Here is a 17,228-nt window from a genome sequence, read left to right on the forward strand (position 1 = left end):
GAACCAAGTGCGTCTGAGCCTTTAGGAACAGAGTCACGTGGAGTCTAGGTGAACAGGGGTTGACACCAGTGTCCCACAGATCCCAAGCAAGACTTTGCAGTGAATGGGCTGTGCCTGGACAAATCAGGGTCACTCAATAGACAAGAAAAACACAACTGAGTTTCTTCTGAAAATGAGTCCAATTTTGTCTTTCTCGCTTTTAAAGTGAACGCCTCTTTGTTCTTGAAATCCCTATTAAGTAAGTTGTAGAGACAAAAATAATGAAGAATTATGCAGGGTTTATCATACTTCTCTGATATTTCATGTATCTTTTTTCTAAAATGAATGTTTAAAACCCAATGTCTTGTTAGTGTGTGTGGGTGGGTGCAAGATTCCAGAAGCTAAATGTCAAAATAATAAAGCTGTAATCCAGAAGTGAGACGCTCATCACTCTTACAAACTCTCTGTACAAGACACCAGTCACTACATGGACCAGAAGAAAGCAAAGAGGATCCCAGGGAGAAAACAGACTCAGCTTCAACACGGAAACAATTCAAATGACGACACTGGGTACAAATCACGTTTTCCCACACAAAAACAAGATTGATCTTAATAATAACCTCTCACATTCTAAAGTGCAGTGTTCCTCAGAATTCCCACCAAGAACAAGTCAGTCTTATGTCATAGGATGGAAGTAAAAACTGTACAGGTCCTCAATCAGTAAACACGAATATAAAATCAACATCCAGGTAAAAAGCTTACCATATCTATTTTACATAAATATTTCTATATTTATCAAAAGGTCAGCTTGAGAGTCATAGGAGGTGAACCCTATCAGAGGCAGCCATGTGAAGAAAGCATCTCCAAAGAAGAATTACTAGGGCTCACCATAGCTCTATTCGTCACTAAATTTTGTGTTCCTATAGCCTTGCTGTGCCTCCATTTCCCCATCTGTAAAATGGAGACTGTAATTTCAGGTCATCTCTTCTGGGGTTCAGGAAAGGACTAAAATAAAATAATTCATACAAATACAGCCCGCATAATTATTTACGGTTTTCAGTCAATAACTTTACGTTATTAGTGTGAAGACAGGTTTCAATGGGATGTTCAGAAATCTAACCCCACCAAAAAAAAATAAATAAATAAAACCCAACAAAAAAACTCATGTTAACACAGCGGTACATTAGAAAACCAGCATTAATATGCCCATCCACATTCACCGGCTTGTCAAGGACTTGCTTACTAAATAAGATAATCCATTTATCAGACCTCTGTAATTAATAAGAACACAGCTCCTCTCCCCGTGCTCTCTTATCAGATACATGACATTAGTAGCAAAGTGACATGACAGTGATATCAAAATTACAACATTAACAGGCACTGAATAAATAAAACCTGAAGCAAAATCTTTGCCGGTGCCAAGAATAGAATAGCTGAGATGTAGAAGGATATTTCAGAATTGAGTGGAGAATAGTAAATCACACAATAATGGCAGAATGCTAGAGATGATACTTTTTCAAAATAAAACTATGAAAAATTGGTGAGGACATATAGCCCGGCTATTTCATTGTGAATGACACAGTGAGCCTCATAAAGCAGCTGATTTATTGAAGACCTTATCACATCTTCCAGGGAGGTGTTTGCACTGATTTCCTGCACCCAGGGTAGAATTTGTGCTGTTTGTGCTAAAGAAGGTTGCATTTTTATTCAAGCAAAAATCAATCTCTTCTCCATAAGGGCAGTGGGAATCTCAGCCTTCACGCCTTTGAATATTCTGCTTTCAACATAAACTTGACCGCCTCGTGATCATGTTGAAAAATGAACTACTTTTCGTGACCAGTGCCTACTGTCGCTTGTATTTAGGAATACGATTTCCTGCTGTTGAACACCATCCTTGGCACTGTTCCGTGCTCTCCCTACACTGACCAAGGCCACCGGTGTCCTTGCATCTTTCCACAGACAGAACGAAGGTGGAGTCCACAAGAAAGAGAGTGAGACAGGGAGGCATGGGGAGCAGCACCGTTTCTTTAAATGAACTCTGTGTCTTTGACTGCTGGGACCTCCAAATAGATCAGTCGGGACATCCGTTGTTGTTGCCGCTGAGAAACATAGCTTTACCAGCTGTAAGTTATATCCCTCTTTCTGACCGATGGAACACTTGGAATTAACAAAACAAGCATGTTATGAATTATTCCCTGTTTTCCTTCCCAGGAGCCACCACACACATGTTGCTCTTTGGGCTCATTTTCCTTGTCCCTGCCTGCTGCAACTCCTGCCCCCTATGAGGTCATCTGCATGAGCTCACACAAATCTATGTCCTATTGGTCAACAGTGAGGCCTTGAGTCCCCCCTTGGTCTCCTATTAAACAAATGATGGTCCTTGAAAACAAGAGACTTTTGTCTCCATTTTTGTAGCAACCTGATTTCTTTGAAAAACTGATGGAAACTAACTACAAATGTTGATAGCTTTTGCTTTAAGATACCATGTATTCATTGAATATACCTCCTAAATATTCTGCTACAATTTCCATAAAACAGTGGTACATGGACAACAGTTAAGTAATTTATAGTGGGTTTTGTCACATTTGCTAATTGTTATAATGGAATAAATTCATGTTTAAATAATACAGTATTTAATCTTCAAAAATTTACATAATGCTGAAAGTCTTGAACTATTTCCAATTATTTTTTAAAATAGTAATTTTTTAAAAGATCTTATTCATTTATTTTAAGAGAGAGAAGGGAGGGAGAAAGAGAGAGAGAGAGAGAGAGAGAGAAACATCAATGTGCGGTTGCTGGGGGCCGTGGCCTGCAACCCAGGCATGTGCCCTGACTGGGAATTGAACCTGCGACACTTTGGTTCGCAGCCTGCGCTCAATCCACTGAGCTATGCCAGCCAGGGCTAAAATAGTAATTTTTAATCTTTCTATATAAATTCAAAAAAGAGTGTGATAAAACAAATGATATCTTAACAATACAATTTGGGAGCTACTAATTTGAACTGGGTCACTGACCTGGTAGATATTCAGAAGTTTTATTTTTTATATTTTAATTTTTGATTTTGGACCATTGCCACATCCCATGTTTCTGATTTTCTGTCTTTCTTGCATCCCACTCCTTAGAAACAGTGTCCCAGTGACATCACATAGAGAGATACATTCATTTTAAAGCTGAAATCTATTCTCTAAGTGTCACTACTGGTCATAACACTGACTCACTCATTTCTAAAATATTTGACAGCATTCAGCACATCTCTTCGTGAATATTATTTGTTTCCTTATTTTGCCTGGAGTTTTCTGGAATTCAAGAGTAGTTTGCTTATCACGTGGGTTTGCGATTCTTGTTTGTTTTTCTAATGTTTTTTCTGGCCCTTCTGGGACGTCCTTCTCAATTAGAAACGAAGAGTGTGAAAAGTCAACCAACAGTTCTCTCCAAAACTGCATGACCTACTACTGTTGAAGAAACTTAATCCCCATAAATGCAACCTTTAACCAGAATTTTGGAAATTCTATTATAATAATCCAGAGCAATTCCAAGGAAGCCTTAAGCTGGCAGGCTGTTACCTAAGATCCTATTGAGGACAATGGTTCTTTCACAAGTGTAGCTATTTAAAATGACTCCTGTACTATGTTCCTCTTCCCCAGACAGACAAATGAGCTTTAAAATCATCTAGTGTTGTAACTATGCAAGACCTCTAAGTATCCCCTTCTAACGAAAACATCCTCTGTTCCTTGCCCTCATGAGACTTTTATCCTCTGGACACTTACAGAAATCCTTAGGATAAGATCATGCTACCTGACACAAAATGGTAAATTGATATAACACTATCATGCTGCTGTGTCTACTTGTACAGATGGTTTTGCATATAAATTTTATAAAGTGTTTACACTGCTTAAATTCCAGATTAGCCAAGTCTCATTTGCTTTCCTCTAATCTCTCAATCATGAATGACTAGCATCAAAGTAGTTTTATGTGTGTAGATACACAGAACCTAAAAATAATAATTTTTAAAACAACTGTATAATAAACTCCTATGTCTATAATTACTGCTAAAAATAGCCATGCCACATTTTCACATATTACATATTTAGAAACAGCTTCATACATGAAAAGCCAGATGCATTAGTTTTATGTTTCTAACAATATATGGGGGAAAGCAGGGGAAGGATCGTCAAGGAACGAGTATAAAGGACCCATGGACAAAGCCACAGGAGGGAAGGATTGAGGGTGGGAGATGAAGGGTGGGTGGGGTGGGGGAGATTGGTGGCGGGAAAATGGAGACAACTGTACTTGAACAACAGTAAAAAATGCAAAATATAAAAATTAAAAAATAAAAACATATATACTACAATTCAGTTCATTGCATTTGCCTAAGAAAGCATTATCCTAAACAAAACAAATTTATCTTTGAATGCAAATATTTGCCATGTTTATTATTCTCTTCTAAATGTGTCTTTGTTCTGTTTTGTTCCAAGTTTAGCTTGTCTTCGCTAAAACACTAAAATTAAATAAATAATGTCATACACCTGATTGAGACTGTAATTTCCTGTTTAATATAGGGAATCACAAATGTTTTGGAAACGATGGAAACCAGAAAACTCATAAAAGCTACGAACATTCTTCCTGGGAAACAGCGCACGGCACACATGAACGTAAGCCAGCATTATTTTTGAAATATCAGGCTAAACATATCTGGCCTGGAGGATTAACATAACAACATTCGATTTTCCACTATCAAGAATCTGTTTCCATTTTTTCCTATTTGACAGTGGAATAGACATCTGACCATATTGTACGTCACTAAGAACATGAAAACGTAAGGGAAGAACTAGAAAGCCGGAGGCGGAGCTGTGGTTGTGCTATTTAGAAGGCACTAGCTGGAGGGGCAAATGACCTGAAGTACAGCAAGATTTATCATTGTCTACCTTCTCTGAAACACCCCCAAAAACTAAAGGTACAGAACACCTTTTTTAATTTTGATAATCTTCTCAATTCACGTTCCTGCTTCTCTTCACAGGCGAATGAGGAAGAGGATCTGAAACCTGCACGAGAAGGCTTCTTGTTAATACGTGTCCTCGGGTTAAGGGTAATTGTGCGTCCGGTTGACTCAGGCCTGACACGCCAGCCATCAGCCTACGGAGAAAAACAAAATCTGCCACTGGTTTAAGGGCATGTTCTGTCTCTCTCTTTATTAAATAGCTGTTTTACATATGTTTCTGTCAATTCCTTCAAAAATGGGTTATTTTTGGTAGGAATCAAGGACTTGAACTTGTACTGCATCCAAAGTTTTTGTCAGTGGTGGTGGTGGTGGAAAATACACAAATAGTCAAAAAGAGAATTCTGAAACAGGCATTGAGCATGTTGCACTTCCCTGGCGTATTTGACCTCAGTTCCTTTTAGGAGAGAAGAAATTAATGCCATCATCTGCCTGTAACGTCTACAGCTTCATGTGGCTCTACATGGTGACCTCAGAAAAGAGACTGAGTCATATACTCGTAGGTGTGCACGGCCCAGGAACCGCGCTGCCTGGGCTCAGATTCAGGTCTCCCCTCGTCCCCGCTGTGAGAGCTTGGGCTGGGTATTTTGCCTCTCTGTTCCTCTGTTTTCCTATGTGTTCAATGGAGAAAGCAACTGATGTTATAAGATACCTATCTCACAGGGGTTGTTTTGTATATTAAATAAGTTCGTTATTTCAGTTCCTCCGTTACTGTGTGAAGAAACGCCACCTGGAAGACAAAGAATGCCACGTGAGCATCAGCTGTTCTTCTTGGGGGTTACTCACTTTCAGCTTTTTAAAATGAAATCTTCTCAGGTTAGAGGTATTTCTTCTCCTTGGTAATTGTTACTGAACTTCGTCTGTTCATGTTGACACAAATTTAAAAAGACGATTACTCTGATGTTCATAGCCAGACATCTTCGTGCTGATGGAACACAGCTCTACAACTATGAACTCATTTACTTAAAAATCTTACAAACATAAAATGCCAGAATACATGTTTTCGTCATTCTCTATGTGGTTTGTCATTATTGTCAACAATAACGGACAATAAACTCTCTTTTTAACTATTAAATGTGTATATGAAAACATTTCATTGGATTATATAATTAATGGTTTTATATTTCTTTTGGAACTGTCAACATTTGTGAAGCCTTTATAATTTCTTCCAACTTGAGATTCAATTTCTGATATTTCCCCCCATGCTTGGTTGGTTTCTTATTCTCAAATAACTGATAAGTTTGACATGCCCTACTTAAAATTATGCCGGGATTTCCATATTTTCTAATGCATGATATAATGCCAAAATATAAAAATGCCATGTCAGTTGCTCTCCACAAAATGTGTTCTCTCTGTAGGGAAGAATATTTCTTCCAATATTTTTAATATAGTTACTCCAGAAATTCTACCAGCGTATGAGTGTTGTAGAGATAGCTTATAGATTCTCACAAGAAGAACAAAAGTGTCTTAAAGATAAACGAGTTGTTGGTCCTATATACAACACAAAATTAATTACTTTAACCCCAACTGGTATGAAAGAATTAAAGATGTTACCAGCCTCATCACATTGGGCCAAGTGTTGTGTATAAATATGTATAAACTATATACTATATACTATAGTATATATACTATATACTATATATATCATAGGTATATAAACTATATATAGTTTTTATATCTATATCTAGATATACACACACAATGAACTAAATATAAATTGCAGGACAATAATATGTGATATTTTCTGTATAACAAATGATGCATTTCAGAGCATCCTTTTTTAAGAACTTCTCTTATTCTAACTTTTCAAAATCCACTCCTTGGAAAAGGAAAATACACACGCATATATTTAATATACATTACATCTTTCACTGTCTATGAACATGATGCCAGAAAAACTTGCACAGAACTATACTTAAAAGAAAGTTCATCACAGTTTGGTTTTTAATAGCAAAATACTAGAAATAGCCTAACTGTTCAACAATAGGAACCTCACAACAGATTATAATAAAATCTACGAAGTGAAAGAATAGGCAACCGTTCAAAGCATGCTGAATTAAAATATTTTGTACTTTTCCAAGCTTAATTAGACTGCAAAACAGCATATATATTTATGTTCATGTACACATATATACTTTTCAGTGTAGTTTTAGATGTAGAGAGAGACACTGTTACAAATTTGTAAATATGAAATATTCCAGGCCAACTGCTTTATATACATTATACTAGGAGGTAGAAACCTGAAGATCTGGGAAGTTATTTCATTAGCTCAAGTTTTCACAGCTAAGTTAGGATTCAACTCACATGCGTTTGTTTTCTTGAGTACCATGCTTAAACTCCTTATTTGTGGAATAAGAAAATGTTATAATAAAGGATAATTGTCATTTTTAATAGAACAACTTAATTAAACATCTACTGTAAAGGAAAGAAAAAACTAATATAACAATATTTTTTCTTGAAGAATACTAATGTAAATAGATAACTAGAGAAATAGTTGTGCTTACTATCTTACATCCTTATTGATTTTATTATTGCAGAACTTCCAGTTTTGTATCCCACTTACTGCAGCTTTTGTCAAAATTGTAAATTAATTTTCCATTGTTGTTCAAGTACAGTTGTCTCCATTTTCCTGCCACCATTTTCCCCTGCCCCACCCACCTGCGCCTTTCACCCCCAGTCCTTCCCCCTTTGGCTTTGTCCATGGGTCCTTTATACGTGCTCCTTGATGACCCTTTGGATGCTGATGTCGAAGCTTTTAATTTTGACATTAAATCAAAACAGAATCTTTGGCCTGCATTTCATAAATGCAGGTTTGATGTATACAACTCATTGTACAAATGCAGTCAATCTTAAAGAGCACTAATATACTACATAGTGCTCCTATGTAGTATACATAGGACCTATATGACCACAGACTTGGAAATATGCAACTATGACGTGGATCAAAATTTTCAGTAGGACCCCCCTCCAAAAAAAACCCAGCCAAAATGAATGAATAAGTAATTTAGCAAGTTTAAGCTCATGGTTGATTTCTCTATTTTGTTTTTATTATTACTGTTTATTATTGCTTTCTATCTTCATTGTTGCCTAACAACAAATAACAAGCAATTTGCCTTGCAATATGTATGCCTTTCATAAATTTTGCACACTTTAACATGCAAAAAGTCCGATACACGGAAATCTATGATAGAAAAAAAAAGTTTCACTTTGCCAAATTATACTTGAGATGGTAATATTAAAGTTAAAAATTCACTTATTTTTTTCCTTCTTTGAAAATTATACTCCTCTGGTGACTCATACCTGGAAAGATCTTAAGTGGTTCATAAAAGTTTCACCTACCATAGCAAAGCTTTATTTTACAGAATATTTTCTAAGTGTCTCATTATTTCTATGTGAATAAGGTGTAGCATCTCCAGTGTATTATTCATACACTTCACTTTTTTTTTTTAGCAAACGTGTTAAATACTTTAGAAATGGGGATTACAAACCCAAATTCTTACAGGGTCAAAGCAGCTATCTTAAACGAGGGAAGAATAATAGCTACAGGGAAGAGGTAGGGAAAGGAATAAAGGGGAAGGTCCTGGTACCCATTTAAAGGAAGCAGCTACACGAAAGGACACATCTTAAAACACAGAGAGTTTCACAAAAATGAGTCAGCAAGAGAATAGCTCAGGAGAAATCCAGGGAGGGCATTGAATCAGCATGTCATCACAAGTTTTCAACCTGGTCCTCAGAACTTGTAGGTAAGTCTGGTCTGTGCAGTCCCACGCAGGAAGCCCAAGGTCATGGCATCACTCTGGCCACATGCTGACAAGGGAATGATCACATTTCCACAGCCACCCCCATGCAGTGTGCTCATGTTACCTGGAAAGAAGCAATTATGCATCTCTGGTTTCCTTGGAAATGTTCCCTCTGTCTCTACCCCCCGCCCTGGCTCTTGAGAAATGCCCACGCACAGCCAAAACCTGACAGGGAGACATCGCCTTTATTTTCAAATTGAAAGTTTACAGAATACAAAGTGAGCCTGCACGATGGATTCACATTCTGTGGAGAACTGTCTGCAGATGAGCAGGAAAACCAGAGTCCTGCCAGAAACGGGAAGGAGGCTGGAGGACGGACGTACCGATGGGAAATCACAGCCCAGTCCCTGCAAACCCAGCTGGGAGATTTCCCCGGGCTTACATTTTTGGGTCTCAAAGGTGATGAAACACCAACTAAAGAGATTCTGTTAATGTTTTTTTTTTTAAAAAAGATAATAAAAATAATAATAAAGGAAGCAGCAATAATCCAGGCGTGGCCAATATCTGCCACATGGAAATGGACTGCAGACCCAGGTTGGCTCTGTCTTCAGAATCAGGAGCGGATAGAGGAGAGGGTCTCGTTTCATAAGGAATCAGCCAATTTTTTAAAAGATTTTATTTATTTTTAGAGAGGGAAGGAAGGGAGAGAGAGACACACACACACATCAATGTGCGGTTGCTGGGGGTCATGGCCTGCAACCCAGGCATGTGCCCTGACTGGGGATCGAACCTGCAACACTTTGGTTCATAGCCTGCGCTCAATCCACTGAGCTACACCAGCCAGGGCAGAATCAGCCAATTTTTAAATGGTGACACGGAATCCATTTTTAAACATTGTATAGCACAAACTGCCTATATCTGTAGGACTGATCTGCCGACTGAGTTGCTTTATGTTAAAAAAAAAAATGATTCATTAGCAATTTGCAAAGAAACTCCAGCAGGGTAGAATTGTGTTCTACCTCAGTAATTGTTTTTTTTTTCAAACTTAAATCCATAGATAGGTTAAAATTCAGTACATAGTGTTAATTAGTATAACAGGCAGCATTTACAAGAAAAGAAATATCAACTACTTGAGTATTAGTGTAGAAAAATATAATCGTAGCACTTCATATGAACCAAGCCACATAGGATACATTGGCCAGGAGGAGTTTGGCTAGAAAATACCCAGAACAGTAGCAAACTGACCTCAGGGGTAATGGAGACCTTAAAGAATGGGCATTTCTCACCCTGGCTGGCATAGCTCAATGGATTGAGCGTGGGCTTCGAACAAAAGCATCGCAGGTTTGGTTCCCAACCAGGGCACATGCCTGGGTTGCAGGCCATGGCCCCCAGCAACCGCACATTGATGTTTCTGTCTCTCTCTCTCTCTTTCTCCCTCCCTTCCCTCTCTAAAAATAAATAAGTAAAATCTTTAAAAGAATGGGCATTTTTTGAGTTTTTGAGTTGGGAATGCACATTTTTGCACATTTGTTGGGTTAAAAGAGGAGGGAAAGAATTAGCAAATATTTACATACCAATTACTATACAACGTGGGTAAAATCTACTCTTACGTATTATTTTACCATGAGATTAAGGTTCTGAAAATTTTTCTTTGCTAAGAAGGACATTTTACTTAAATACTGAAAGTTTTAAAAGTATTCTTTGTAGGTGAGTATGAATGTTTCTTATAAGAAACTACATTTGCTAAAACATGTCTTGCCAAAAAAAAAATGTTTGTATTCCCCTGAATGTTGTAAACAATGTTTACCATAGCTGGTTGATATCCACAAATGGTTTGGATAATTAATTCACTATGATGTCTCTGATCTAGTTTTAATTAACTGAACCTGTACAAAGATACTATCAATTTTTTTAATTAAGAGCATATCTAATGGCATATTTTGTCTTTTAAATAAATATTAGCAAAATATAATAAGTTTAACAAAATAGCTTTAAAGCTTAATCTTCATTTGTCACTATATCTAAAAGGTTGATATGCATTAAACATGTGATGGAATGATGTAAATATTTCAAAGAGAAATACATTGAAGCAAATAGAACCTTCACTTTTCAAACAAAGGCATGGTGTCAAAGTGATGGGGTCAAAATGATGGGTAGCAATGCTAAATTATCTGCTGGTAAACTATTCCTGAAATATTATATTTAATTATGATAAGTACATTTTAAAACATTAAAGAATAAAAGTGTATATGTAGTAATTTCCTTCCTTGCTTTCCTTCCAGTTTTGCCTTTTTGGTATTGATTTTCAAAAAATGCTTAATCTCACTACACTATAGTTTCTTCATCTATAAAAATGGGAATAAATGTACAGCACTTCTCTGATCTACAATGCTAGGCACTACTCTCTTCCCATTATATCAGTGTACGTAACTTATAATGTCTAAAATACAGTAGCTATTAATAGTATTATTGCTATTAATTTATTTCCTGATTACTATTATATTGCTTTGTGATCTTTAGGTAGATTATTTGAACTTCAATAATTGTTAAATTATTCACAAACAAGACTGGGTTCTTAGAAAATATGTTTGTTAAGTTTCCTCATTGAGTACATTAAAAAATGAATGGTGTAATTAACTGACTCTATTATTTAAAGTGTTCATTAAAGAATTTTTTAATTTCTAGCCCTGGCTGGCATAGCTCAGTGGATTGAGCATGGGCTGTGAACCAAAGTGTTGCAGGTTCGATTCCCAGTCAGGGTACATGCCTGGGTTGCAGGCCACGGCCCCCAGCAACTAACTGCACATTGATGTCTCTCTCTCTCTCTCTCTCTCTCTCTCTCTCTCTCTCTCTCCCTTCCCTCTCTAAAAAATAAATAAAATCTTTTAAAAAAGAATTGTTTAATTTTTAAATAAATATGAATCCCACCTGGTCAAAGAGCTCTTCAATATCATTACCCAGATAGCTGATCCAGAAATTATGTTTTCATTCATATGATGAAGGTGGTGATATACCCTGGGTAACTCTGTAAGATTGTGGGCCCAAAATACTTTCCTCTATTAAATTTAAGTTCAGTGGTAATATTTATCAATAAAGTCATCAAAAATGATAGATTTTAGCCCTGGCTAGTGTGGCTCAGTGGATTGAGTGCCAGCCTGTGAACAAAAGGGTTACTGGTTCCATTCCCTGTCAGGGCACGTGCCTGGGTTGTGGGCCAGGTCCACAGTGGGGAGCATTAGAGAGACAAACACACATTGGTTCTTCTCTCCCTCTCTTTCTCCCTCCCTTCTCCTCTCTCTAAAAATAAAGAAATAAAATCTTTAAGAATTATAGCTTTTAAACAATAATATTCAACATGCCTTTAGAGAATAGTATTGGGCACTATTTCAAGTTAAAAACACACATGTAATTGTATTGTTTATTCTCTGTATAATTTTCCAAAAATGTGTTTGAAGTGGTTTCATCTGCACAATTCTATTTATAATACAATATAAACACATAGAAAATCATATGTAATTTTTTAAAAAAATGGTTTCTGCTAACATTTATCCTCGGAAATAGTTGCAAGGTTATTGAAGGTAGCAGGAGTGGCTATAATATATTACAATTCATCACCTTAATTCACCTCCCTAACATCTCAAAATTGCAGTTTCTCTTTGGTTTCATTTCCCTTGGCTTCATATGCATTTTAGTGTGATCTTACATATGTAGAGTTTAGGAGAAGCAGGGAGGGTGGGGATTGGTACCCAATAATCTGTACAATGTTCTGCACCGCCCCTGAGATACAATATTGTCAAGGATCCTTCTCCCCTCTTTTCTTTCACTGCATCTGACTTTAACATTCTTACTGAACTCTCACTTTCTTTTTTCCCAGTAGGTGGTGTAGGTTTACGTGGGCATTCACTAAGGCCTTCCTCTGTACCAAGAAAATCATTTGATTAAATTCAGAGTCCTCCAGTGGAGTCAGGAAACATCAAAGCATAGGTATTTATTAAAAGCAATATTTTATAATATAGCAAATTTCCTCAAACATGCAACAATTTTAATAAATTTATATTAAATTAGTACTTAAGGAATTTTAATTTCAAACGTTCTATAACTGTGATTTCTTGAGTGGCCGATGTGGGAAAAAAGTCATCTAATAAGTTGGAGCCCTTTGCCCGTGGGGACTCTGAGCAAACGGTAATTACAAGGATTAGAAGTTATAATTTTTAAGCGGGGAATGTAATTGATAATAATGTAATTGTTAACTAAAATGGAAAGGACGAGATTCTCCCCTTTCCATTCATTTTGTTCTGCCTCTGTCCTTGTCCCACTACTATTGGTATCGGAGTGAAGGACAAGGAAGGGGACAAGTAAGAAAGAAGATGCGGTTGTCTAAACAGTCTGCACATAACGGGCAGAATCTTCACTGCGCACATTAGAAGATAACTTCTGGTAATGAAGGTTGCATATTCATGACAAGTTAAAGAATGCTGTTGGGGGAAAACTTCCTACCACTAGAAAAAAATGATATTCATTTATGTAATGAGTATATCACAAAAAGTAAAATATTTTATTGCTCATAAAAATATGCAATGACTTACAAAAGTGATTGCCTGGTTTACACCTATTTTGTGGTTGAGCCAGTGATCCTAGAAAGGCTAAAATAGTTTTCTGAATCTGAATCCAGATTTTTGGTAATCCATCAGACCCTGTTGAGAGTTTTTTCATTCTCACTCCACTGACTGCTGACTCTGGGAGAACAGTCAACCCAGAAACTGATCAAGGTGTTCTCATTGTCAGCTTCTGCCCAGAACCTCCACCCTTGACCCATGAAGTTAAATGAATAAATGACGGGCATTCAGAGGAAAATATACTTAAAAAATTGTTCAGTTCTGAGCTTTCAAACCAAGCAATACTAATAAAAAAATCAAAAAGATAAATTACTAAGGTTTCTCCACTGACTTCATGTCTCTTCATAATCTAAATGTTCATGCTTAATCAATGAGGTATTATTATTATTATTATTATTATTATTATTATTATTATTTCATACTTCTTTCAGATTAAAAAACCAAAATCTGGACTGAGATCTTTCAAAAGACAAGTGTTTCCAATTGCATATAATCTGATCACTAAAAAGGAAAGATTAAATGAAACATTTCTTATAATTAGTGCCAGGAAAGGAACTCTTCTCATAGGAAAACACAATCCCCAATAGGGGAGATTCAGTCTGAAAGATGGTAGTGCTGTGTATATTAATGAGAACCAGAGACCTGATCAACAGTTTTCAAGGAAGTTTCACTTAAATTAAAACATAAATTTCTTAATGTTCATTTTCCATTATGCACTATGTCAGCTCATTTCTTTCAATGCAGCTCAAGGAAGTAGATACAGGAAAAAGGAAATCTAGAACATTGGCCAAAGAGAACTCTTAGACCAGACCATGTGATATGCCTTTAATTTATCAATGTAATTGTTGTGAAAATGATTGAGATCTTTTGAATGAGTTAACACATGTAAGGAGACTCACTGAATATTGAACATTAGGACAAACAGGCAGTGTATTCTGAGTAAGTATTTTATGCCTCGGGTGTGTTGGCAAGCAGGCACCCAAGGGGCACAATATTTTACAATTTAAGAACAATATGCCTTCAAAAATGCATTGCCTGAAGTGATATACTGTTATTACAAAATGATTTTTTAAATGAAATGGCATGCATTTGCAGAAACCTGAAGTTATGGATACTAGAAAAGTTATCGATAACAAGTAGAAATTTCTAATTTCCCTCATAATTTCATACGGCTATGTTTAAAGGAAATAGCAGATGGTGAGAAACCCGAATTCTCAAGAGAGCTTACTCTGAAACTTTTCTTAACTGTACAGATCTTCAGACAAGACTGAGATTCCCTCCCTCCCTCCCTCCCTCTCTCCCTTCCTTCCTTCCCTCCTTCCTTCCTCCCTCCTTCCCCATTTATTGAGTCTCTACTAACTGGAGCATCTAAAACAGGGTGTGTAGTGTGTGTGTGTGTGTGTGTGTGTGTGTGTGTGTGTGTGTGTGTGTTTTGTTTTGTTTTTGCAGTGATAAAGATGCGAACATTCCTGAGCTAGCGGTCCTCGGCCCCAGAGGTTGATTAATGTGGTTGGCTGCACTCCACCAATAAACAGAGAGCTTTCCCTTGACCTAGAAATAATTAAATAGGAAATGAGTTCATTATCCAGCCTCCAAATTAAAAGAGAGTATAACATATGTGATGAACTCAGTTGTAAAACCAGAAACACAGCACACCTATTGCACACTATGGGAAATGATTATCCCTAGAATACACTGACAATTAGAAATCTAAGTATAAAGGCATATTTTGCTCAAAATGTATTTGTCATCTTTCTTACAAAATAGCCTGTACAACATGTTACTTAAATATTTCAAATTCTTCTAAATGCTTTTGCTTAAGTATTTCATTTCACGGAAATAGCCTAAAGTTATCCAGAACTAGAAGTATTTTAGTTCCGATTGAGAAGATAAGGTATATGGCTGAGGTTTAAAAATAAAGTAAGATTATTTGCAATGAGATTTTCATTGAGCTCATAAGTAGGTCAGGGACAATTGCAAAGGAAGAATTTCATAAATGTAGAGGGTAATGTGGCAAAACAAAAAATCTAAATTGTATTGTTGTTTTTATAAAGTACCCTCTTCATTTGTATGTATACATGCAAATATAAGGATTATTTAATCCCTTACTATCTTAGAGTAAGATGAACAAATGTTCATAAAATCTATAGGTATTATCATAGGTATGATGAAAGAAACTGTCATCACTTACCATGAAGTAGAATCTGACATTTTCTACTTCACAAAAGAAACTATTTGCTTCCAACCAGCTATTTTCTGAGGGAGTTTAGCACTCTGCTTAAAATGATCAGAGTGGGATTGTTCTATGAACTGGAAGGTCTCCAGCTACAATCAAATGCAAAACGGTAACTACCATACTTCATGTATTAGTGATGCAGAGTTTCTATCCAGCAAGCAAGTCACTAAGTTAAAAACCACAATTAAATTGCCTTTTCAGTTAAACAGGGAATTTCCAAGAGATGTAAAAGTCCTCCTGATGAATGTTGAGATATGCTACCTTTTAGAGAAAATTTGTAAAAGATAATTATATGTTAAATATTCACACATTTTTGTAAAAATGCCAAAATAATTGGTTTGAAGAAAACATTATGGTAGTTATGAAATAATGTCAAAGCAAAGCCTAATAATTCTATCATTTGCAAGTACAATAAAGGTATAGTTACAATAAAAGTTCAAATTTATCTCTAAATATGGTAGAAAATCATCTTATAAGCTGTAGTATATAATAGATATATCTTATGGATTGATATTAATTTAAATTCACTACTGCTCAACTATTTGTGTTGAGATTAATACACATGGAAAATGTACGTGATCAACAATGCATTTTTAAATAGCCAGTTGATAAAAAAAAAAACACCTCTCTATTTGATTACTTGTAGATTTAAAGCACAGAACATACAGTCACTGAGATCCATGTATCCCAGCCACCACCATGAAGAGTCTGGGAGAAGAAAAAGAACAAAGGAGGCCTCTCAGGTGTCACTACCCCACAGCTCCCTGTGCCCAGCTCTGGTCCTGGGCAACCCCGCCATGTTCTTCAACATCTCTGTTGACCACAAGCCCTTGGGCTGCTCCTCCTCCAAGCCGTTTGCAGACAAAGTTCCAAAGACAGCAGAAAACATTCTTTTCCTGAGCACTGGGGAGAAGGGATTTGGTTATAAAGAGTTCTAGTTTCACAGAATGGTTCTGGGATTGCTGTGCCAGGGTGGTGACTTCACAGGCCATAATGGCACAGGCTGCAACTCCATCATCTCTGGGGAGCAATATGGCGATGAGGATTTAATCCCGGAACATATGGGTCCTGGCATCTTGTCCTGGCAAATGCTGGACCCAACACAAATGGTTCCCAGTTTTTCATCAGCACTGGCAAGACCCAGTGGTTGGATGGCAAGTGACATGGTCTCTTACCAGGTGAAAGATGGCATGGATGTCGAGGTAGCCATGGAACGCTCTGGTCCAGGAATGGCAAGACTGGAAAGAAGATCACCATTGCTGACTGTGGACAAGTCTAATACATTTGACTTGTGTTTCATCTTCACCACCAGACTGTCCCTTCTGTAGCTCAGAAGAGCACCCCTTAACCCCCATCTGCTGGGAATGTTCTAGAACCTTCACACTCTTGCTGCAGTTCACTGGGTTCCATATTTTCCTTACTCCTTCCAAGTCTAGCTGCATTGCAGAGTGAAGTTTATGAGTATAAAATAAAAACTAAACAATGGGAAAAAGAAAACACAACCAGCAAAGGAAATTAAGAAAAGCATCCATCCATCCATCCTTCCATCACCATTGGTTTGGGGTGGTGAATATAAAATACAATGTACTACAGATGATGTATTATAGAGTTTTACCCTTGAAACCTGTATACTTTTATTAAGCAATGTCATGCCAATAAAC

At 36.8% G+C, this 17,228-nt stretch overlaps 1 pseudogene; it reads left to right on the plus strand.

Moving 5' to 3' along the window:
* The first annotated feature begins 16,247 nt into the window (after positions 1-16,247).
* On the plus strand, positions 16,248-16,846 carry LOC123808086 (annotated as a pseudogene).
* The last annotated feature ends 382 nt before the right edge of the window (positions 16,847-17,228 follow it).

This window comes from Phyllostomus hastatus, unplaced genomic scaffold (genome assembly GCF_019186645.2).
Source record: "Phyllostomus hastatus isolate PE091 unplaced genomic scaffold, TTU_PhHast_1.1 phas_contig_150, whole genome shotgun sequence".
In the NCBI taxonomy this organism is placed as follows: domain Eukaryota; kingdom Metazoa; phylum Chordata; class Mammalia; order Chiroptera; family Phyllostomidae; genus Phyllostomus; species Phyllostomus hastatus.